Source organism: Mastigoproctus giganteus, chromosome 10 (assembly GCF_048544385.1).
Source record: "Mastigoproctus giganteus isolate SK-2022 chromosome 10, ASM4854438v1, whole genome shotgun sequence".
In the NCBI taxonomy this organism is placed as follows: domain Eukaryota; kingdom Metazoa; phylum Arthropoda; class Arachnida; order Uropygi; family Thelyphonidae; genus Mastigoproctus; species Mastigoproctus giganteus.
Window position 1 is genome coordinate 217,736,806 of NC_143584.1, and position 25,051 is coordinate 217,761,856.

General features: G+C 38.6%; 1 protein-coding gene across 2 annotated transcripts in view; it reads right to left on the reverse strand.

Moving 5' to 3' along the window:
• LOC150079926 (COMM domain-containing protein 9-like) overlaps positions 1–25,051 on the reverse strand; it is a 64,935-nt gene that overhangs the window by 32,548 nt on the left and 7,336 nt on the right. Inside the window, exon 1 of one of the 2 annotated variants that reach the window (XM_090382761.1) lies at positions 21,029–21,047. The exons of the other annotated variant lie outside the window; for it this stretch is intronic. The gene's annotated coding sequence lies outside the window, so the exon portion shown is untranslated. Of the gene's footprint in view, positions 1–21,028; positions 21,048–25,051 lie in introns of those variants that run through there. 2 annotated transcript variants of the gene reach the window in all.

Consider the following 25,051-nt stretch of genomic DNA (forward strand, 5'->3'; position numbering starts at 1 on the left):
AGCTATCCACTTCACAACAACAGATGGAAGTTTGTTCACTGAAAGGGCGTATTCAAGGGGGAGAACAAAGGGGATATGTCCCCCTAAACCAAAAATTCGAAATTAAAGAAAAAGAAAAGGCTCCATGTGTTGTATTGCCAAATATTTGAAAATAATATATTATTGTCAGTTTTTGTGATTACTACATATTATTTATTATTTACATGCTTTCCTGCATTCAAATAAAGATAATCAGGGAAACTATTTATGTGCGTATAACCATTCGTAGGTCTATCTAAAAAAAAAACAAAAAACCTGTTCACGATTCCCCCTTATAATAATTACCGGATACGATGCTGCTGTTCCAGTAATCAACACCACCAGCTGCCCTAAAGGCAAACTTCTGCCCATCGATTCTACCACCATCCTACCTCATTTTCAATTGATGCCACCCTAATGGATGTAGTCTAAGCAAGAGGAACAAACCCCATCAGCATTCACCTTACTCAATCCATTCAAAGCATTAAACAACTCAATCACATCAACCCCAGCTACCTAGTCTCCAGACGCTGCAATTTGCAGGACTCAAGCTTTTTCTGGTAAGAACACCCCTTTGTTCTACACACCAATCTCGTTGCTCTGCTCTACATCCGTTCGAGAAGCTCTACACACGTCGTGAAATGAGGCTTCCAGACCTGTATCAAGTACTCAAGATATGGCCTGACCATTGCCTTATACAATGAGATAATCACCTCCTTATCCCTGCTACCAAAATTTCTGTATATGATTGACAAAACCACATTAGCTGTCCTCGCAGCCTATCTACATTTCTCAGAGAATTTCATATCCGACTGAACAACTAACACCAGGTCTCTTTCATCTTCCACGACCCTGAGGATTATTACTACACACGTGGTACGTTAGTCTGGAGTTACTTCTACCCATATGCAGTACTTTACATTTGTTAATGTTACACTTCAGTTGCCACTTCTCAGCCCCCATCTGCCCAGCTTTTCTAGATCCTGTTGCAGTAGCATACTTTCAATACTGTCATTAACAATCCTGCGAACCTTTGAATCATCTGCAAACTTTGACATTATGTCTAATTGCCTTCATCAATATCACTGATAAATCTAGAAAATAATAGGCCCAACACCAAACTGTCTTCTGCCTGTCTTCCCACACTCAACTATCTCTTTATCCATAGCGGCAACTTGTTCTTAATGCCACACTACTCTAATTTCAACCATTTCATCGACAACAACGCTGTCAATAAAATGGTTGAATTTGAACTCTTGGGTAGGACAATTATGCTGATATAATAGAGCTAACAGAAACGTCGTGCCGCCCGGGAATTGGGGTTAACGAGTTCCACTATGGTATGTATAATGCATTTAGGAAAGAGAAGTAAGATTGAAAGAGATTGGTGTCGTACTTCTTATCAAAAGCAGCCTGAGAGTGAAACCAGCTTTTGCTCAGTCTGAATATACATGTACCAGCATAAAATCTGTGTAGTGTGAGTTAGCTGGAACAAAGGTATAATGAGAGTCGGGGTAATCTACAGAGCAGAAGATTGGGAAAGAGTCTGACCAGTCTTTACGTGCAAATAGTAGGGGCAAGCAAGCGCGAATGTCTCATTATGGATGACTGCCATCTGCCCCATACTGATTGTAATAAGTGAGAGGGAAACGCACCTCGGAGAAAATTTTTTTCTAAATAAACTAAATGATTATTATTTGTACCAGCACGTTAGAGATGATACTATGGATGAGAATATTTTTAACCTCATTATTATTCTCGAATTAGATGACATCATAGTGCTTAATACAGAAGAATCATTAGCAGGTGGTGATCACGCACTTGTCGGTTGGAAGATAAAGGTGTTACAATAGTTAAACGTAAAGGCACGGATTTTAATTTCAGAAGATAGAAGAATATATGGCATCTGCTAAGTTGGGAATTGCAGAGTAAGGAAGAATAAACTTGAGTTGTGTATTACCTTTAAAGCAAAAATCACAGAAGCCATGAAAAAAGAAGCTGAGCAAAAAAGTTAGTAGTAGTAGTGGCGGCATGTGATGCAAGAAAGCATGTGTATGAGCTTATGCAGCATCAGCCAACAAAAAAAAAAAAAAAAAAAAATCACACCATTCCCTCCAAATGCCTGTCCAGTTCCTCCTTAAATTTATTCAACCTATCAACTTCCACAACGACAGATGGAAGTTTGTTCCAGCAATTAACCACCCGCTGGCTAAAGGCAAATTTCCGGCACATCTATTCTACATCTGTCTTTTCTTAATTTGAATTTATGCCCCTTAGGTTCGTAATATGAACAAGTGGAAGGATCCCATCAGAATTCAGCGTGCTCAACCCATTCAAGGCCTTATATACCTGAATCAGATCACCGCGCAGGTGCCTAGTCTACAGCCACTGCAATTTGCAGAACTTAAGCCTCTCTTGGTAAGAGGGTCCCTTCCTTCCCCTCACCAATCTTGTTGCCCTTCTCTGTACACGTTCAAGCAAATCTACATCCTTCCTAAAATGAGGCCTCCAGACCTGTACGCAGTACTCAAGGCGTGGCCTGACCATTGCCTTATACAGAGGGATAATTACCTCCTTTTCCCTGCTAGCAAAATTCCTATATATCATTGACAAAACCCCATGATCCACAAACCAGTTAGTCTCGCTTCTGTGATCGGGAAAATCTTACAGGCATTGATTAAGTGTGCAATCTAGGAACATTTAGATAGATATAGCATTCTGAATAACACACAGCATGATTTTTTTAAGGGATAATCACGTTTAACTAACTTAGTGGGCTATTTTGATACAGTTACTCATGAGCTGAATGTAGGGAACAATTTCAACATAGTTTATTTAGATTTTAGCAAGACATTCGGCTGTCGCTCATGAGAGGTAACGGTGCAAACTGGAACAAGTTGGAATTACAAGAAATATTCCAAGATGGATTGCTGGGCGGATGCAGGGCAGAAGGCACAAGATCGTGATTAATGGTTTTATTTCAGATTGGTGTAAAGTCAGAAGTGGGGTCCGCCAAGGATCGATTCTTTAACCACTGTTGTTTCTGATTTTCAGAAACGACATTGAGGATGGCCCTCGTGGGTAGCACAGTTGGTGGAATCGCTGTACTCCCCACACTGGTGGAAAAGACTTAAATTCGAGTCCTGGTGATGACATGAATTTATATGGGCCTTTTTCATGACAAGGCTGGGTTAGTTGGTCTCAGGCGAGAGTGCCGTGATTTTTTTCTCACGGAAATCGGATTTTTCGTGAGGAAAAATTCGATTCTCCTAAAACCCTACTACTACTACATCGACGATGGAATTGAAGGCTTGATGTCAAAATATGCATACAACATAAAGATTGGTAGAACAGTTGCTCTTACTCTTGGAGAATAGCAACTCCAAAATAAATTATAGACTTGGCAGAGTTGAATTAAAAAGGGTAAACGAAGAAAGTAAATTGGGATTTATCATGCCGGCAGATATGAAGTTTTCTGAGCAGTGTAAACAGGCAGCCAGGAAAGCCTATGGTGTCCTGTTGATGATTTATCGAACATTATCCTGTAGCGATATGGAGGAATAGTCCCACTATATAAGACAATTGTAAGACCACATTTGGAATACTAAGATCAAGTATAGAGACCTCATCTAAAAAGAGACATTAAGCTTCTTGAAAGGGTCCAAAGATGGGCAATTTGCATGGTGAGATTGGCAAAAAGACGACCACACAAGGAAAGACTCCTATTATGTGGGGTTACAGACCTTGGCAACCAGGCACCTTAGAGATGACCTGATAGAAGTATATAAGGCTCTGAGAGGGATTAATAAAATTAAAGTGGAATTTTCACTGTTATAGAGAATTCCAGAACTCCGGGCATATTGTAGGAAGTATTCTTTCAGCCAGTGAGTCGTTGATTGCTGGAAAAGGTTACTTTCGCTGGTAGTTGAGGCTGACAGTTTGTAGGCATATCAGGAACTTAGGCCATATATTGAGCTGTATATAATATGACAGTAAACCAATAAACTGCGTATGTACCTAGGTTGATTTGGAGTTTGCAGAATGAAAAACCCGAGTTTCTGGGAGGAAAAACCATACTACCCTCACGTGAGATCGACTCAACCACCGTGTGAAGAAGTCCCATTATAATTCCTTAGAGAGAGACAGAGAGAGAGAGAGAGAGAGAGAGAGAGAGAGAGAGAGAGAGAGAGAGAGAGAGAGAGAGAGAGACAGAGAGAGAGAGAGAGAGAGAGAGAGAGAGTCTATATTGCCCTTCAAGGCCATATGGCCAGGGGTTTACAGCTTTCCGATATTTCCAGTATATTAGAAAAATTATTCACAAAATGAAAAAAGGTAACTATGCATATTTCAATACAAAGGAGACAACTCCTCACAAGAGTGAGGTCTGATCGAGCTGGCTTAACATCAAGATAAGAGCACTAGCTCAATCAGATAGAAGCAAATACAAGGTACAGATGAGTTATTGCTGATTAGTCCTACTAGTCATAATTTTTTTCCGGTATGTCCAGTCAACGGCGAATTGGTTCGGGTCGACATCAAGTGCCTGAAGAGAGCACACGCAATTTAGAGACAAAATATATATATGGGTAGATATAATCATTTATAGGGGACCCTAATATCATAATTCGTTTTAGTGAACGCGTGTAGAGCTTAGGATTAACCCTTAGGGCAACAGGGGGAATCCTGCAGCCACTGGTGTCCCAGAATTAAGGTGTTGCAATTATGTCTGTTATCATCTGTCTGTTACTAGGAGGCATTGGTCGTTGATTAAGGTGGGAAGCCGTGGAATCCTGAGAGAGTCGGCAAGCTGCGTGGTGCGAAGCAGAGTTGGAAGGTTGTGCTTCCTGTTGGCCCACTTTAGGAGCCAGAATTCAACTGCAAAGAGTGGTTTCTTTATTGACAGTGCCGCTGAGGCCCAAATTTCAGCAGCATAGAGTAAAGGTGGAAAGATAACTGTTCTTATGTACTTCACGGTTGTCTTTTTATCGGTGATATGTAGGAGATGTTGTTTTGCTATCCATCGAGTCTTGAAGCACGTGTGAGGAGCAGGTCTAAGTGAGCGTTAAATCGAAGTTTGGAGTCGATCACAACGCCTAGATGATGATGGTTGGACACAATTGGGATCAGGGTGTTGCCAACTGAAGGCTGGAAAGATGAAGTAGTTTGCTTCAGTGAATACACGATGAATTCGGACATGGCGGGATTGATCTTGAGCCCTAACTGGCAGAGGTAAGATGTGACTGCGGTGAGCGTTGTTAATTTCCACTTTTATTTGATCTAGGTCTTGAGTGGGGATGATGGGAGTATCTTGATATCATCCGCATAGCTCAGTAGACACCGACCATGTGTCTACTGCAGAGATAATAGATGAAAACAGAAAGCCAGAAAGGACCCCTCCTTATGGGACTCCTGCAGTGACGATTCTTGTAAGGATGCGATCTCCTGTATGACGCTTACAACTCTGTCATGCAGAAGAGAGGAGAGAAAGCATAGTATGTTCCCTGTGATCTGGAAGTGGCATTCCAGGAGAGTGAGAGGTTGGTTTATTTAAATGGATAGCCGACCGGGTTAGCCGAGTGGGTAAAGTACCTGCCCGGCAACCCAAAGGTCGCGGGTTCGATTCCCGCCTCGGGCTTGGATCAAAGTACTGCAAAAACCTTGGGAGGTGCAATATGGCCACAGAAGCCGATGCGCCAACAACTACCAAATCAAAAAAAAAAAAAAAAAAATTTAAATGGAATCCAATCCGGCCTCAATGTCGAAATAAATAATAGCTAGTTCTTGCCTTTTCTCAAATGCTGACAAGATAGTACTCGTAGTCGCTAGCAGATTGATGATCGTTGATCTGTTTGGAAGGGAGTAGTGAATTTGGGCTGAGTTGCTGGGAAAGATATGCTTATTGAGGCTGGGAAGTAAGGCCTATTTCGGGAGCTTCAGCAGGTTGGAGGAGTTGGAGATGGGTCAGTAGTGTTTACATTGCGACTGAACTTTAGCTAAAGGTTTGATGAGATAGTTTTTCCACTACTGTGGAAAAATCTGGTTCGAGAGTAACTGGTTGAAGATAATTAAAAGTGGCTGAAAAATGTACGGACTTAGGCATTTAAGCATGAATTAGAGAACTCCATTATCACCGGCGATTGATGGGATTTGAACTCAGGTCTTTTCCACCCAGTGTGTTATTACACCAGCTGTGCTACTCATGAGGGCGATCTGAGTGCACAGAAGTTGGAATGGCTGGAGCAGAACTCTGCAGAACACTAATGAGATGAACTGGAATTGGGTGAGCCACACCAACAGATCTCATGTTGGTAGCTGTAGTCGTTGTTCTGCAGGAGGTAGACCACACCAGCTGCATTCTATCATTCTTTGGTGAAAAGCCTACGCTGGTGGGTAGGGTGTATCATAGCATCCGAAGGTGGACAACACGCTATTCAACAGAATAACAGTGACAGGCGTCAATGTAAAACTGTGCAGTGATACATTTTGTAGGGCAATATAATTCAGCATGAATAGATAGACTTTAATAACGGAATAACCGACTGGAAAAAACTTTCTACAATGGCGCTGGTAAGTAGTGGTGGTGTGTGTTATGTTTTAATGTTATTGTTGTTGTTGTAGGGTTTTGGGAGCATCAGCGACTAAGGCCATATAGACCATTGCCTTTGTATAAGGCAATGGTCAGGCCATGCCTTAAGTACTGTGCAGAGATCTGGAGGCCTGTTAGGAAGGATAGAGAGCTGCTTGGGCAAGTACAGAGAAGAGGATCAAGATTGGTGAGGGGACCGAAAGTGTGGGCTTACGAAGAAAGACTTAAATTCTGCAAATTGCAGCGTTTCGAGACTAGGCACCTGCGAGGTGATCTGATTGAGGTGTATAGGGCCTTGAATGGGTTGAGCAGGCTCAATTCTGATAGGATTCTTCCTCTTCCTCAGATTACGAACCTCAGGGGGCATAAATTCAAATTGAGGAAAGACAGTTATAGAACAGTTGTACGGAAATTTGCCTTTAGTCAGCGGGTAGTTGATTGCTGCAACAAACTTTCATCTGTTGTTGAGGAAGTTGATAGCTTAAATAAATTCTAGGAGGGACTGGACAAACATTTAGAGGGAATGGATGTGTGAATGTTTTTTTTTTTTTTTTTTTGGCTGATGCTATATAAGCTTGCTTCCTTGCATCACATGCCTTCATTACTACTGTACTGGTGTGAAAAACTTAAGGACCAACACTATTTCTAAAGATTACACCCACAAAATCTTTACTTGAGGTAAAGCAAACTATCTGTAGCATCCGCTTATTTAAAAAGACATAACGATTTATGATTGGTCGAAAATATAACCTGATATTTATTTCCCATCTTCGGAATGAAATCTATACATATATTTTTTCCCCGTTGTCTGTTTTTTAAAATCTAAAATCATCAAACACCGTTAGTTTTGCTCTTGTTATTCACACTGGGAAAAACAGACGCGAGTGTTGGGTTTATTTTGTCTTATAGTTCTCTCATCATTGATACAACAGCCTGGTAGATTGCGTAGCAGTTGAATTTTGGATGTCTATCTCTTCTCTCTTACATTTAGCTAAAAATGCTTGCACTGTAATTGTTGTCCATAGATAGTGTTCATAAACAGGTAAAGATGGTATTTCGAACGAACCAGAAAAATATTCACATCTCAGTCGCTCACTTTACCTGATCAAGGTCTTCCATTACGCTTAGCTCCATTAGATGGAATAATAGTTTTTCTGATTCCAATTGCTGTAAGAAATCATCAATGAAGGCGATTTCAAGAGATAAGACCTCCAACTCTGAAATGTCAAGAGTTAATTGCACTTCAGCCTTACCAACGTCAGTGAGCCATTCTATAACTGCATGGGCATTACCTATTACGATTGTTAGCCTATGAAGATGTAAGGCCTTTTAGCCCTTCCACATATGAGAAGTAAAATTTCATCAAGTTTTCTTTTCAGCTCAGTCCATTGGTTTTTGAACAACCTATTTGTAAAATAATAAGAGGAGTTTACCTCAATATAGTAGGTAGAACACTTCCGTATGATACTCTCCAGAAATTAAAACGAAAAAATCGAAAAATTTACATTAGAGTAACAAATAATTTAAAAAATAATTAAAAATCAATTTAACACAATAAAACTCAATTTAACACAATTAAAAATCGATTTAACGCAATTAACAAAAAAATTGCGAAAACGATTTTCCTTTCTAACCTTATGAAAGATTTAGACGTTTCAATGAGAATAACGGGATGGAAATAGAAAAACAGCACACAGAGTGTTGAGTGTGCACCCAAACGTCTATAGAAAACAACATTTTTCTCACCCGAGCAGGATGAGTCATAATCTGTACTTGCCATTTTGGTTAGAGAGCATACGCTCAAGAACCGAGAATGAAATGACTCCTTCAGGCACAACCAGAGCAATTGTGAAATTTGGGTTGCGCAGTAATAACTCGAGTGACGAAAAGGACACGCTACCGTATCAAATTCGAGTTTTCTGATGGGCGAACAGTTCAGATCGGTCACATCTGTAAGGGGCAGCGATGTAAAGTTTTTCAATATTTTTATTTTTCTAGCCCTTTAATAAAAATACTATTGATGTTATTTGTTTTAGCCCATAACCATGTCCGGAAATCACCTTATGATAAATCGCCAGCCTGCCATGGAATTCTGTGGTTATTATCCTCCAGCCAATGGTTCTGGCTTCGGATTTTAAAAGGCAATTGCCACCATGGTCAAGTTGGACGGATCATGGCAAAATACGTACCTGAATCGTTAGAAACGGCAATTTCTTTTATTATTAATATTGACTGTTCATTTAAGCTCATTTGAACATTTTAACACTTTCACAAAACATATCTGTTCATGCCACCCTCCCAGTAACAATACACACTACAACTATGAGTCACTGTCGATCGACAAAACACAACAGTGCCACCTAGCAGAACAGAAAATAAACAATGCCAACTGATGGATAGAAAAAGTTTCTCCACCCACACAAACTCTCTCCAGTATGACAAATCTTCCTCCTTGAGATGATACAGAGACCATTAGCTAGGGTTCATTTCTGATTTTTTTCTCTTACATCCCAATCCAACACACAGAGATGGGCCGAAGATTGGGAACCTGTTGGCTACCCGAACCGACCAAAGGCCGCCCGACCGGGACTTCTGCGCAGCAGTAGGCCAGTGGCTGCGTGGGACAGTTAGTGGGCACCAGGTCCCAGGCGCCGATCTCATTCCCATCGAACACATATGGGACGCTCTGGGGAGACACCTAGCGGCACATCCACATCCACCAGAAAATGTTCACCCGCTGAAGATGGCTCTGACAGAGGAATGGACGATGTTACCTCAAGAACTTATCAACAACATTGTTCTAAGTATGGACAGGTGGTGCAAACCCTGCATCGACATTAGGGGTATTTCCTACTGAAATATATATTTTCTCAGTAAGAAATATATATTTCCTCAGTAGGAAATATATATTTCCTACTGAGGTCCAGCTCTTCCCTTTGTTCCATCTTTGGCAGTGATGCATCTGTATCATGGCAGCCAGTGCTATGTTGCCATTTTTAAACGGTACAGAGGCACCGTTTTGTTTCCGTTATTGTTTCCTTCATCATTTCTGTACCTCACCAGGTTCCTTTGGTATGCTTTTCCCATATCCAGGCCACTCCTATGAGAAGCTACAGGTGAAAACCTGACTGGTCCTTAAATTTTGCACACCAGTGTACTATTACTACTATGTTGTTCTGCGTATACTGTCTGGAATTGCATGTGTCCTATAGTCGATTTTCTATTTACTGGACGAAAAACTCAAAGTTTCCGGGGAAAAAACCATGTTATCCTCGGCTAAGACCGACTAACTCAGTCATGTTGTGAAAAGGGCCAATAAAAATTCCTCACGTCATCAACGGGACTCGAACTGAGATCTTTCCCACCTGGTGTTTGGGGAAGAACAGCGATTCTACCAGCTGTGCTACCCACAAGGGTGTTAGGTGTTCAAGTAACAGAGGCATCAGTATATCGTCTCAGAGTATATTCTTTGGTCAGTTTGCTGGTCTGCGCGGGTAACACAGTGGTATCATCACTGTCCTTCCCACACCCGGTGGAAAAGGCCTGGATTCGAATCCCGTAGATGACATAGGGAACTTTAATGGGCTCTTTTCACTCCGTGGCTGGAGTTAGTCGGTCTTAGGGGTGATAGCAAGGTACGGAAAGCCCCAGTTTCCCCCAGAAACTGGGGCTTTCCGTACAGTAAAATAGACAAATCGACTATAGAACACACGCAATTAACAGACATAAGACATACACAGCACAGCATATGAATTTTAAATATTCGGGTAGCCTAATATTTGGGGGTTTTTTTTTGGTTTTTTTTTTTTTTTTTGTCAGTTTGCCTGTTTTCTGATTGTAAAACTTGAATTTCCGAGATAAATCAGGAACTTTGGATTCCGTGGAACCCGATACTGATCAACTCAGCCACGTTGTGGAACAAGGCCGATAAAAGTTCCTCCCACTGAGGAAGAACTGGAACAAAGACCTTTTCCAAGCGTCATGTAAAAGGACTGTGGTAATTACCATGATAACCACGGAGGCTACTTTCTACAAATTTTGATATGTGGAGCCTGGTATTTTGCTCCACTCCTCCCGTAACGATATGGCTGGTTCTCTGCTTGAATAAGAATGTGGCTTTGCATCGTTGTTCCAAAAGATCTCAAAATTAATCTTTTGGAACAAAAATGGGCATGCACTATCAAAAGACAGTCCTCTCTTACTTTGTTGATTATGATAACTCGTTCTGTGAAATATTTTCCTGATCATTGTTTCTACCACTCTTATCCTAGTTAATTAAGGGTTGCCTTTGAGATTTCCTCTCGCTATTCGTTTCAACTGTCTACATGCTCTTGGGACTACTAAGGGTAGCCTTGTTAAGTACCAAAGTGACTAAGGCTATGAGCCGTCAGGATATTGTAAGTTAAAACCTTGCAACCTCGCTTGAGGACTAATTGAGCCACAGTTTGAAAAAATTCCTGATGTCATTGATGAAATTCAAAAAAACCAAGCCTTTGCAACCTGGTATAGGGGAGGATGGTGATTATGTCTACCATGCTACCTGCGAAACAATCGTAATCTGCTTGGATTGTGATGAATGGATTAGTTATCATATCAGAAGGTTGCCTTTCATTTTTTATTAATTTTTAAGTAAAATGAAATAAAATAAATTAATTTAAAATTAAAATTAGTTTTGAAATTAATTAATATCAGATTTTTGACAGCATTTTTTTAATAATGAAAATCAAATATAAATAATAAAAATTAATTAAATTTACTTTATTTAATTAGTATTAATTTAATAATTAAATACTGTAATTGGATTTATAATAACGATTACCATATTTTCATATTTTAAAATTTATAAAAATAATAACTTTAAATGTTAATTTATTAATATTATAAAGTGAAAATATTAAAAATATTAAATTATTTTTAAATAATATTAGTCATATTTTAAAAATTTTTATAAATTTGTTGTTCTCAGTTGTTTCTTAAATTCCCGTCGTCGTCTATGGTGGAGCCATAATCGCCATAGTCTAGTTACGTCACAACTCGCAATTTTGTTAATAAAATTGTGAAAAATATTTCGCACTGTGCATCACCAGTGTTGCCAACTCTTAATAATATTTCCCGCTAGCCGCATACTCAAAATCCGCTATTTTTAACACTTAACCCGCCAAATTTTTAAAATTTTCATTTGTTTGTACTTTGTACAAACAAACAAATAGTATATATAAATAGTTATTTATTTTCTGTTTTTAATATAAAATCAATATCTAAAAATCTAAATTAATTTCGAAATTCAATATCTCCTCATCATATGCTTCTTGTGTACCTATTTTGCGAAGTACTTCTTCAGGCAAAACAATTTTTACAACACTTTTCAACTCTTTTGAGCCCGTATCGTACTGATAAGATTGCATTAACCATGCCAACACTGATTCTGTTGCGTGTTTTGTTTTTTACTAGATTTAAGTTGCTGAATATTCTTTCCACATCTGCATTGGATAATGGCAAAATTAAAATACTCAATGCAAATTGGCTAATTTCTTTAAATGGATTTTCACCGCTTGCATCTGGATATGTCTAAACTTCTGACCAAAACTTCATTGTATTGTTGATGTTTTCCCATTTAACAAGAGTAATGTTTATATACTGTTGCTCATTTTTTTCAATTTTATTCAAAAGATTTGTTTACTCTTTGTACTTCAGATAAGATAGGTTTTAAAAATAAAATATACGCTAAATTACTTTCATCTTTGAACATTGAATAAAGAAGTTGTGCAGTATAACGTTTGTCAGTCAAACGAGTTATTTCAAAATGGGCTTTTATTTCAATATACTGTTCTAAAATTCTTGTTATAGCAACTTCAATGGATAATCACCTTGTTTGACACGAATGAACTATCTTTTTCGGATCTGCACCATCGTTTATGGCACTGTATAAATATTTGAATTGATTTTGTCAGCTAGTGGATTTACTAAACCAATTATAAGTTTCAGCGATCATGAATTCTCGACTTCTAGGGAATGTTTCGCAGGTTGCATGAGATACTGCTAATTGCAAAGAATGACATACGCATTTAATTAATATCAATTTCGGTACATCGGACTTCGAATGTGTATAAACGCTGTTATTAACTCCAATCATAACGCTAGCATTATCTGTCCCAATGCCCACAAATTATTTAAATTCTGGTTTAAATCGTTTCAGCTAATTCTTCATATTATTTTTGGTATATTGTAATTATGGAAGGTAGACTAAATGATACTGAAAACAGACTGGCTCTGATGCCGTAGCCTAGTGGTCAGGCGCGCGGGTGCATAAGTACACGTGCCTTGAGTGACCGGGGTTCAAGCCCGTGACTGCTGAATACGGTACTGTTTCTTGTATTCTGTGTATCTTGTTAACTCCTCTGACCGTTTGGTCGTCCCGGAGTATAAACAGAAAATTCATTTATTTATTTAAAGTAAGTTTAAAATTTTCCAGCGTTATTTTAATTGAATTTGAAATATTTTCAGCGTTACATTGATCATTTCAGCGTTACATACTAATTCTACAAGAGCTAAGAATGTAGAAACTCTTTTATCGAATTGCTCATCATAATACACAATTGCAATACCTAATAGTTTCGTTACACTAATATCGTTTGATTCATCTAGTAACAAACTATAATTTGAAAAGCCATTGGGCACTGACTATAATAAATCTTTCTGAAAGTGGGGGTGTAGGATATATTTTATAACGCCGTTGCATTTTGTTCGATGAATTTTTAAAGTTTTGGCTGTTTGATCTTGGAATGCATTCTTACATAATTCAAATTCACCAAGGTGGTCTATTGCCAGTATTGACGAGTGAGCACAAACAAACAAACTTAACTTTGCTTCAGCTTCCACTGTTTGTAAATTCTTGGTGGGAAAATTTAATTTAGATTGGTTGCCTGATCTATTAGGTGAAAATGGTTCTTCTACTGACTTAATATGTTTGAAAGTTTTTAAATGACTTTTAATGTTATGTCGGTAATTCGGATCGCATTTCTTGGAAGGCAATCAAATACGAAGAATAAAAATTATTCAATGCCATTTCTTCGCGGTTTCAAAATAAGGCGTCATTAGAATTTTTTCCCACATTTTTAGATTTGATTCAACAATTAAAGCTATGACCCAACGGCCAGGTCGTTTGACCGCGGGGCGTAACTACGTAAAATTGTTGTGGTTCACCTCAGGGAAATTCCAGAATAATATAAAACCGATTCTTCGCTTTATAAAAAAAAACAAAAAAAAACCTATGAAAATATGATATCCCTACTATGTTTACGATGTATATCAATAAAACATTTCAATTATGAAATATTTTATTGTTAATTAAATAATTAATTGAACAATTAATTTAATATTTGTTAAATAAATATTTCTTAATTTAAATGTTACATTGCCAAAATATATAAAATGCTAAACATTTATACTCTTCCCGCTAAAAAATCCGCTATCCGCTATTTCATATTTTAATCCGCTAAACCTGAAGCAATTCCGCTAAATCTAGCGGGAAAACCGCTAAAATGGCAACACTGTGCATCACTGATAATAGCTTTGCACATCGTTATAATTTAATACAGTTAAATGCATTTATATTTAATGGCGGGCATATTCGAATGATTCTTTCGATAATACGAATATCATGACTCAGGAATTTATTGATTTCTAGTAATACATTATATGCTATTAATACATTTTGTTTTTTTATTACTTACTTTTTTTTTAATGAAAACCCCAAGCAAGAGAGGTATTAGAACCTATAATACTTAGTACCGTGCATGAATTGAAGGTTGAGAAGATGAAAAAGATACTTGTTGACATTACACTTGAATTTCTGTAGATTGCAATTTTCAAGAAATGCGTGTGAAGGGGAGGTTGTTTCACAAAACGAAAACTGAAGAATGAGAACGAAAAATTGAAGAACTGAATTGGAAAATGAGAAAGAAGAAAAGTTGGTACTGTGAGTTTGAAGATGGACAGTAAAAGGATGTTGACTGATTGCGGCACGTATTCGGATTGCTTTGGAAAAGAGAGAGGGAGCGGGAATTATAGAAGCCAATTCACAAGAACAGTGCCTATGGAAGTATCTATACAAAAGGCATGCAGCAGAAACAGAACGTCTATGTAGTGTGGAAACATTTTATTTTTACATTTATTGTATAAAGCGGTACCTGCTAAAACTTTTGCTACACCGCTAGTCAATTTAGTGAATTACAGACCAACCCCCCCCCCCCCTGTTTGCCAATTTTCAGGGTGGAAAAACCTTAAAAAGGAGGACCCAAAAAAGTAAGTAATACCAATAATAACTAGAAAAGAAGAATATGTATACATACAAAGGATACTAGGAAAGTTTTGCAATACAGCTTTGTTTATTTAATTTTTTCAAAGTAATTTCCTCTACATTCAATACACCTCTCCATCCTCAGTTCTGCCAAGTTTCACTAGGGAGTAAAGCACACTCGTTGTCCCAAACCCGTAGAAGGTCCTCATCACTGGAAAACCGCCTCCCTTTTAGCTTCATTTTCACATGCGGGAACAGTGCAAAGTCGCAGGGAGCAAGGTCTGTAATTCACTGTACTGTAGGGAGGGTGCTCCAGAAGTTTCAGTCCTGTCGTGGTCAAATATTCGGTGCAGGCTTTGGCGCGGTGAGCTGGAGCATTATCGTGATGGAGGTACCAGTTGTCCATTCTTGACTTTGGCCGCAGGTTCTTCATAGATCCAATGACTTTAGGCAGGCATTGTTCAGTATACCACTTAGCTGTGACTGTCTTCTGCGTGTCCAAAACGACACGTTCCACAATTCCACTCGATTTGAAAAATACAGCTATCATTTTCTTCTTTACAGATCGGGATTTTCTGACAATTACGGGTGTGTCGTCATCATCAAAGACCCAAACTTTGTTTTGAGCCTTGGTCGGCAGATCGTAATAGTACAGCCAAGTCTCGTCACCTGTCACGATGTTGTTCACATACCGAGATTGTCCCTTATCAAACTTTTTTAACATCTCCCGGCACCAAGTCACACGTCGTGTCATCTGCTCTTCAGTCAGTTGATGCGGCACCCAGAGAGAACAAAGTTTCTTCACGTGCAAATGATCTTGCAGAATCGAACGAATTGCTGGTGCATTTAGGCCCAAAGTATCCTCTATCTGTTGGTAGGTCACTCGCCTGTTTTCGTCAAGCATTTTCCTCACAGCAGTAACGTTTTCCTCCGTAACTGACGTTCGTGGCCTTCCCGGCCTCTCAGAATTCTCCAGAGTGAAATTTCCCCTTTGGAATTCTCTATGCCACCTGAATATCGTTGTACGATGTGGACAATCATCATCTAGTGCAAGAGTAATTGGTTCTAAGCACTGGTCTATGGTTAAACCACGCACGAAATTATACCGCAAAACTGTCCTTATCTCATTTGGTGACCACGATGCCATCGCAAGCACTTTACACTCTCACTACTAATGAATAACTGAGCCCATCGACTTGGCGCGGCGGCTACTATGCACGTATGAACATGTCTCAACATGCAGCAACAAGCAGCTTCCTGTGATTCATTGTTGCGTCATATTGCAAAACTTTCCTAGTACCCTTTGTATAAGAAACAATTCAAGTTCCAGGTTGAGGTTTTCAAGTCCAAGTTAAGGCGTCTAAAGCGCTGCCAATGATAGAACTGCCAGCGCAAGGAGCTTGAATTCCGAAGAATCACGAACTTCACAAGGAGTTGAGTTGCAGTGGATATACCAAACTCATGCCTCCACCAAAGCAAAGGCATTCAGAACAATTGCACAAAACTCTAGGTAATCCAGCACTACACCATACCGTATTACCAATACCAATCCAAGCTTCCACAAGTGTCTTCACCTAACAAATAACATAGAGCGGAGAGACTCTGTTAGAGGTGAGTTATTAATTAACCTAACTGCCCTCTTTTGAATGGAATCGAGAAGCCTGAGAGAGGTTTGAGGGCACCATTCCAGACGTGGGAACAATATTTCATAGTAGGGTGGATTTTAAATTTCTACAGAGTGAACAGCTGTTTGTAAGAAAAGTAACGGCGAGAGTGAAAGAGAAAACCCAGTTCTTTTAGATGCAGCGGAAGCAATATTTGTAATGTGCTTATGCCAAGAGAGATTAGAAGTTAGGATAATCCTGAATAGCGATATATGATTGCGCCTAGAAATCGGAGTGTCATCGAAGATAAGCATAGATGCAGAAGGATCCTTTTTGCTAGATACAAGACAAGTCTGAGTTTTAGAAGGATTGAAATCAACTAAGTTATCTTTGCCCTACTGTAAAATTACCTGGATATCAACATTTAAGGAAATGGCAGTGGATATTCGAGAAGTTGCAGCTGATTGAGCAGGGTAAGGTTTCTCAAGCTGGAAAGTGGAATGCAATGTGCTGTCATCAGCAAAACTATGGATAGGATTTCCAGTCAATGGAAGAAGGTCATTAATATACAAGAGGAAAAGGGTGGGAGAAAGAACTGAACCTTGGAGAACACCTGCATTAGTGGAGAAGTTAGAAGACAGAGAGCCATCTACCATCACCCGCAGTCAGCGGTCAGTGAGAAAACTAGATAGTAATTACAAAACACAGTTGGCAAGCCATAAGATGGAAGCTTATTTAGAAGACCTATATGCCAAATACGATTAAAAGCCTTTGAAACTGCTTGATTTCACCAAACTTTCCATCGAATTTGTCCATAGATGGGTAACATAAAGTAGTATATCACCAGTTGATCGATACTGATGGATCTATACTGGAGATCATTGATCAGATGGAAATGTTCTAGATAGTTAAGGAGTTGGCTGTTAATAGAATTCTCTATTGCTTTGGAAAGAGTAGAAGTGCAATGGGGCGATAATTATGTGGGAGGGATTTTAGGAACTGGCTGGATATGAGCAAATTTCCAAGCACCCGTGGAATAAGAAAATGGAAAAAAAGACTACACTGAACAGGAGTAAGCTCAGGAGCACAAGTTTTCAGAACAAGTGGAGAAATACTATCAGAACCTGGCGCTTTCTTCGCATCAAGACTGTTCAAAATTCCTCTGTATTCTTTTGACAGAATACCACAGGAGGCATTGAATGGAGTGTATTGGGAATGGTAGGAGGTGGCTTAACAAGATCATCAATACACGAGATAGAAGAAGAGTTGGATGCTAACAGATCAGCATGATCTTTGGCTGAAGTGACAATAGAACCCTCCCGTTCTGGCAGAAGTGGGAATAGGGATGAGTTAAAGTTGCGGCCAATAGCTTTGGCAAGAAACAAGAATGCCAGAATGTTTGTACTGATTAATAATTGCTTTACAATTGTTGCGAACTTTGGTGTAGGCAGAAAACGAACCTGGTGATTTGTACACAAGCCAATTGCATATGCAACATTCTTCTCTTGAACAGCCTTAGCATATTTATTGGAAAATCAAGGCTTAGGACGAGATTTTAAGGTGGAGTGTGGCGTAAAGGATTCCATTCCTACAATAATAATTTCACTGACATGATCAGAGCAAACGTTTACATCATAACTTTTGAAACTGTAATCCGACCAAGGAAAAGAAGAAAAGAAATCTGGCAGATTATCCCATTTTACATTCTTGTAATGCCAAACAACATGATGTTGGGAATAGCCACGAGAGAACGGCTGCATTGGAGAAAAGACCATCACCAATTTGTGATCTGAGGTGCCAAGGAACACTTACCTCGACCGTGTATTTAGAATGGTTGTTTGTGAGAAAAAGATCAGGTGTGCTGGGTGTGTGATTAGGATTGCCTGGTATTCTTGTAGTAAATGAATAATTTGTATCAGGGTATTAGTAATTACAAATTACTTAATTAAACAAACAATGTACACAATGAAATAAAATATATAGCAAAGCTTTTTCGAAACTTAACTCTGTATATCTGCTTAGTTAAAAATGCACCATTAAACTTTAATGGTAATGTGCAGGGTGGAATTATTTTTTTAATTAAAAAGTTGTCGTATTAGAGAACTAACTCATTTGCCCTCGCTTAATATTTTCATAAATTGCATTGTGTTTCTTGGTCCATTTGCCTGGACGAATAACTCGAGTTTCCGTGGGAGAAAAGTTGCTATTCATGTATGAGACAGGGTAACTGAGGCACAGAATGAAAAAGCCCATAACAGTTCATTGCGTCATTGGCGAGATTCGAACCCTTGTCTCTTCCACCCAGTATAGGGAGGATGGCGATTATATTCAACTAACCGAGCAGATTGCGGGACGGAACGCTCACCAATAGAATTTCAGCCGGTTGCATCTGCAGCTGAAACTAAGCGACTTTGCTTAAATTGAAGCCACAGTCGCAGAGGTAAAATTTGATCATCTGCAACAGGCCTAAACCTTTAAAACGGACTTTAATAAACTATTGGAAAAACAAAAATTAAAGCGTAATTCAATTTATATCTGATTTGCCATTAGTTTGTTTTTTCCACCAGAATGATTCACTGGCCCAAAGGAGCACCGGCTCTTCTGGCATTTTCCAGAGGTTAAAAATTCCAGCCTAGTTTTCAATTACTGTCACATATATCATTGCGATATCGCTTTCCCTGTACTGTCTGGATCCGCCCCTATATTCTCTTACTAACAAAATAGTTCAATTCCATAAAATTCTGTAAAATAAATAGCACCAATAAATCAAAAATTATAAAGAATAACAGTTAAAGTATTGTCAGGAAAAAAGAATATAGACAGGATCTGTAATGGACCTATGACTCTGCTGGAACAAAAGTGTGTTGTTAGCAATTTGAAGTCTAACCGCATATAATACTTAATTCTTTATGCATATGTAATTCAATCTTTATGTCACATCATTCGATCTTTTTACCCACTGAAGTGCAGGAAAAGCTTTCTACCGAGCAAAATATGAAACTGGAACGGCCATCATGATCTTTATCAATATGACAGACTCCGCGCAATCTTACTAAGAATAAGTCTTCGAGGAAATTTAGATCAATGATTGCATTTTTCTTGAAACGCTTTCAGACATCTTAAAACATTTCACGGTTCAAAGAAACTTTATCTAGTTCCAAATCAAAAAGCCATAAAATGTTAAATGTAGTATCTTTTTACGCTGACTTTTCTATGACAGGCGCCTTTATTTCTGAACTACACTACTCGACAAAATTAACAGAACAAAATGTTTTTCATGAATATTATATTGCGAACAGTATCGCAGTAGGGGAATATTGGATAAAATAGGCATCCTGGCATGGAAATTCCGAGTATCCAACAGAAATCGATCTCTCGCCTTACAGAGTTGCATATTATGCAAATTCATGCTTATAAAAACACAGGTTGCAACCACATCACTTCATTCTCGTTTTTTGGCTACTCAGTTCTCGAAAATATGGTCACATGATGTCAGTACGACGTATGATTCCTCTGACGGCTAAACAGGCCGGAAAGTGGTGAATCGAACTCGATGTAAGGGCGTCTATAAGATTCTGCGACAACAAATCCATTCTTCCACCAGTGTAGACCTTAGCTCATCAAATGACCAAGAAATTGGCTGTCGGCGTGCAATGCGACGCCCAAGGATCCCACACATGTTCGTGGGATCCTTGAACGTCGATCGGATTTAAGTCTGGTGATCGTGTAGGCCACGTCAGTCGTTAGATATCTTTAGTTTCAAGATGATCCTCCACCACGTGAGCTCTATGCACAATGACGTTGTCGTCAATGAAAAGAAAATCTGAGCCAACTGCATCCCTAAAAAGTCGCACTTAGGGTTTGAGGATCTGCTCTCGGTACTGTACCTCTACGCAGTTACGTTACCCCTATCAAAAACATGAAGAGGGGTAAGGCCGTTTATCATTATTCCGCCCAACACGAGCACCGATTCCACTGTAAGTGTCCCTTTCTGTGACGTTGGAGGGACGATACAACATTCCTAGTTGTTGTTCAGATGAAATAACATATAGAATCTGTTTTTCAGCTAAAACGGGACATCAATGAGCAGAACTTATCCAATTTTGTCTGCTTCATTGCAAGCTCGGCCTCAGTAGCCGAGTGGGCAGGAGCGGGAGTGCAGTAGCACACGCTCCTTGAGTAGACCGGGGTTCAAGCCCCTGACTGCTGAATACGGTCGATCTGCCAACCCGCACTGGACCAGCGTGGCAGATTATAGTCCATTTCCCTCAGCATGAATTGTTGAGGAGGCTTCCATCCTGCAGTGGGTTGATAATGGCTGCACTTTACTTTTACTTTACATTGCAAGCTGCACGAGTTACACGTTTCTACGTGTTCTGTTAATTTTGTCGAGTAGTGTATTATTAATCATTATCTGTGGACAACTACTTTCAAACAGTTCCTAGCGAGATCTATAATCTCGTACTGCTACTGATGTGAAGGAAATATTTTGTCTCAGGATAAGAAAAAGGCATTACTTACTTTACATGACTGGATCACTCGAAAAGCATTTTCTGCTATGCTTGGCTAAACGGAGTTCTGATTCTCTGTAAACATTGGTACTCCCCCTAACGAGCCAAATTTTTGCTGAAACAGATGTTAAGAACTTGGCAAATCCTCGTCGTTTGGATTTGTTTGTTTGTTATTTGGTTTTTAGAAGCACTAGCAACTAAGGCCATATTGCTCCAGGGATATGGGGTGGTCATTCCTTGACCTTTCCGCATCCTCCGTATTTGGTGGGCACGGGCTCGAACCCCGGTCTAATCAAGAAGCGTGTGCTACGCACTGCTGCTCCTGCCCACCTGGCTACGGTGGCGCCTTCGTCGTTTGGATACAATATCCAAACGATATTTACATAAGATCATTTGCAGGAAGCAGAAGATACTTAATTACATACAAAAGGCGAATTAAATACAAACTGAATTATAAAAATTACATTAGGAATAATATAAATTATATTTAATCAATTAAATGCTTTCTTAAGTACCATATATTGATTCAAGCATTTTATTGCCTTTCACACCAAGAGTTGGAAAGTCCTAAATTATTTTTGTCACACTCTTTAAGAATTTTCAAGAATGCTGCAAAATTTTGCGATTTTAAAATAAATCGCAAAATTAAAAAAAAAAAAAAAAATTCATAATAAAAAAATATAAAAAAATCGCTTGGCTTAATTTTTTTTTTTTTTTTTTCTGTAACCAAGGGCAGTTTTAGTACGATTTTCATTTTTCGCATTTTCGTTTCACTTTTTAACTTTTCCACAGTAACAACCACAGCCAAAAGACTAAAATAACCGTTGATTTCTACACAGAAATGTCCCTCACAGCTCAGAGAATTCAAGTAAACAGCACACATCTGGAACGAGGCTTTAATTTTTTTTTTTATTTTCTTTCCAGACATTTAGCAGGCTATCTACAAATAGTCAACAAATTTATTCATGTTTTTTCTCACTAAATATGAGATGTAATGAAATAATACTCAAGAAGGTTAGGAATAGATTCGTGTGATACGTCTCTATGCAGCTGCGTTTCTAATTTAAGATCGCAACGCCAGGGGATTTTCGAATACGTCATCTGGTATTGTCTTACTATCCAAGTGTGAATGTGGAGGTGGATATTTTATAATACCGAAAGCAGAGAACCCAATTGGATACACGTTGTAAAAAATCCACTTCAGAAACCATTGTGCAATACTGTTTTCGCCTCTTTCATTTAGTAAGAAGCATCAGAAAGAACCGATATGTTAAAAAAAAAGAGATAATTTTATTCAGTTTAACTAGGGGAACAAAATATTTGAATATGCTAATAGCATTTCCTAATTATTATATATTTAATTATTATCAAGAGTCTTAATATTCAAGACCGTGCAAATGTGGGGTGCATTGGATGCGCCGCACCAGGGTCCCGATCTAAGAGGCCCCAACAGAGGGAGCCATCAAAGTCTCAACATAAAGAAACGAGGCCCCTTAAAACCTTTTGCATCCTGGTTCCCCAAGTACCTTTGCACGGCCCTGATTATTATTATTTTCTCCTTTCTGTTTTAGATTAATATACATCGCGCTATGCAAGTAGGGAACCCCAAAAAAACTTCAGTATGAATGGAAAAAATCAAATTCCTCTTTTGATTCCTCAAATTCCCAGTTGAGGACTGAATTCCGAATTATAAGAGAAAATATGAATGCGAAGCAAGTTAAAGCACAATTTTAATGGAACAGAGAATTAGATACATTTATACGTACTGAATCTAATTCTTGTTAGTTTATTATCTTATTCTTTGGACAAACAATCTTTAAATTAATTGATGAAAGAAACATTTGTGTGTGCTGCGGATGGAGTAAGAAGGGATATGCTAATTTACATCGAATTATGATGAAATCATTGTTAAAAAATGCAGGAATACTCAAGCAAGAGACGTCTAGTACACTGTGATGGGGTGGGATACAATAAGAATGCAAGAGGAACTATTTGAAGGTTCTCTGTGGGGATTCAGACTCCTAGAGAGAGAGAGAGAGAGAGAGAGAGAGAGAGAGAGAGAGAGAGAGAGAGAGAGTCCTGGAATATTTGAGTAAATATCAGCTTGTACATTTGATGTAGAAAAAGTATGCTACATATGCTGCTTTCTACACACTGAATTTTTATCTCCCAAGGAGGGATTAAATCACTCCCATTTTCATCCTCCCCTTTGCGCTGTGCTGCTTATTAGTCACACGTCGCAGAGGTCTGCAAGTTGAACCATGTAAAACAAAACTCAATTAAAATGAAGGAATATAGAAGGATAATAATACCGAAAGTTTATGGAGATCTACGAGATTTCTTATAATAAATTCCGGGTCTTTTGATCTCAGATGAATGTTTCCTGGTTTTTCTTTTAATGCATTAATTTAGATCCTTTTTCTTAAACTAGCAGCAGTAATCTGTCATGTTAACATTCCACTTTTTCTGGCATATTCTTCATACATCCTTTATAGTCTGTGTGGGAGTTTAAAAAATGAATCAAGCTCATCTTACATCCAAATTCTGAAATTTATTCAGCATATTTTCAATGACACTATCATAATTGCTATCTTTCTTCTTCCCTAAGAAGTTGTGAAAAACATTTTTGAAGCTAATCCACGCTTCTTTTTCAACTGTGATGATCGTTTCTTAAACTGCTCCTCTGAAATTAACTCACTTATCTGTGTCCAACAAAAATGCCATTTGTGAGCATTACAAACAGATAATTTTAAAATTTACTTGTTGTAGTAGGGTTTTAGGAGCATCAGCGATTATGGCCATATTACTCCGTGTTTACTGTCTGTAAATTGCGTGTTCTGTGGTCGATTTTCTGTTTTGCTGGACGAAAATCCCGAGTTTCCGGGAGAAAAAACCATGTTATCCTCGCCTGAGATCGACTAACTCAGCCACGTTGTGAAAAAGGCCCATAAAAATTCCTCACGTCATCGACGGGACTCGAGCTCAAGTCTTTTCCACCCGGTGTGGGGAGGGCGGAGAGTCTATCAACAGTGCTACCCACGTGGGCTGAAAAACGATTGCAAAGATACTTCATCCAATTTACCCTTGTCTAAAAGTCAGGACCGTATTACATATTTATAACAATGGGTGCATGGCTAGTTTTGGAAATTATCTTTTTTATTAAATTATATTATGACCATCTAAGAAACACATCCAGTGCACCCCTTTTTTCATAGCCGTGCTAAAACTTTTACAAATTGCTTCGATAAACCTAATTTAATATGAAGGGGAATAAAACATTTGTCGGGTCCACTAGACTTTGGCTTTTGATACTGTGTGGCTCTTCCAAAACATTTAATGAGGACATCACTTATAATGAAAAGAGAAAAAAAAAAAAAGTACTAAAGTTCAGTGATATATGCAACTGAAACAGAAACAAATATGTTCCTCCTAAGAAGGAGAATGCCTTTCAGGATCGATAGCTAGTCTCCACTCACTTGATTCATGTACTGCAACTGCTCAGGTAGCCATTAAAATATTGGTGCGATACACAAATGAATCTTCCTGAAAAGCATGAAAGGAACTCCTTTTCATGATGTATCGAGAACACGATGCTCCTGGAAAGAGTAGATTTTCACTTAGAGACTTAATCTTAAGGTCTCTGCAGATTTTGGTAAATTCCAATCTCTCACCAAATTATGTATTTGGTTGCAGTTCACATACATTAGTTGATTGCTGGAACAAACTTCCATCTGTCATTGTGGAAGTTGATAGTTAAAATAAATTTAACGGAGGAACTGGACAAACTTTGAGAGGGAATGGATGTGTGAAATGTTTTTTTTTTTTTTTTGTGCGTTCTCATATGCATAAATCACCTATTGTCGTCACCATGCCTGTCCGCATGTTTGTCTGTTTGTTTGTCCTTCCGTCCGTCCGCATGTAACAACTCGACATCCAAAGGAACAGAATTTTCATTAAAATCGGACAAATAGCAATCCAGAACTTATTATTTATCTTATTACGAGTATCGTAACTTTTTCATACAGAGAAGTTT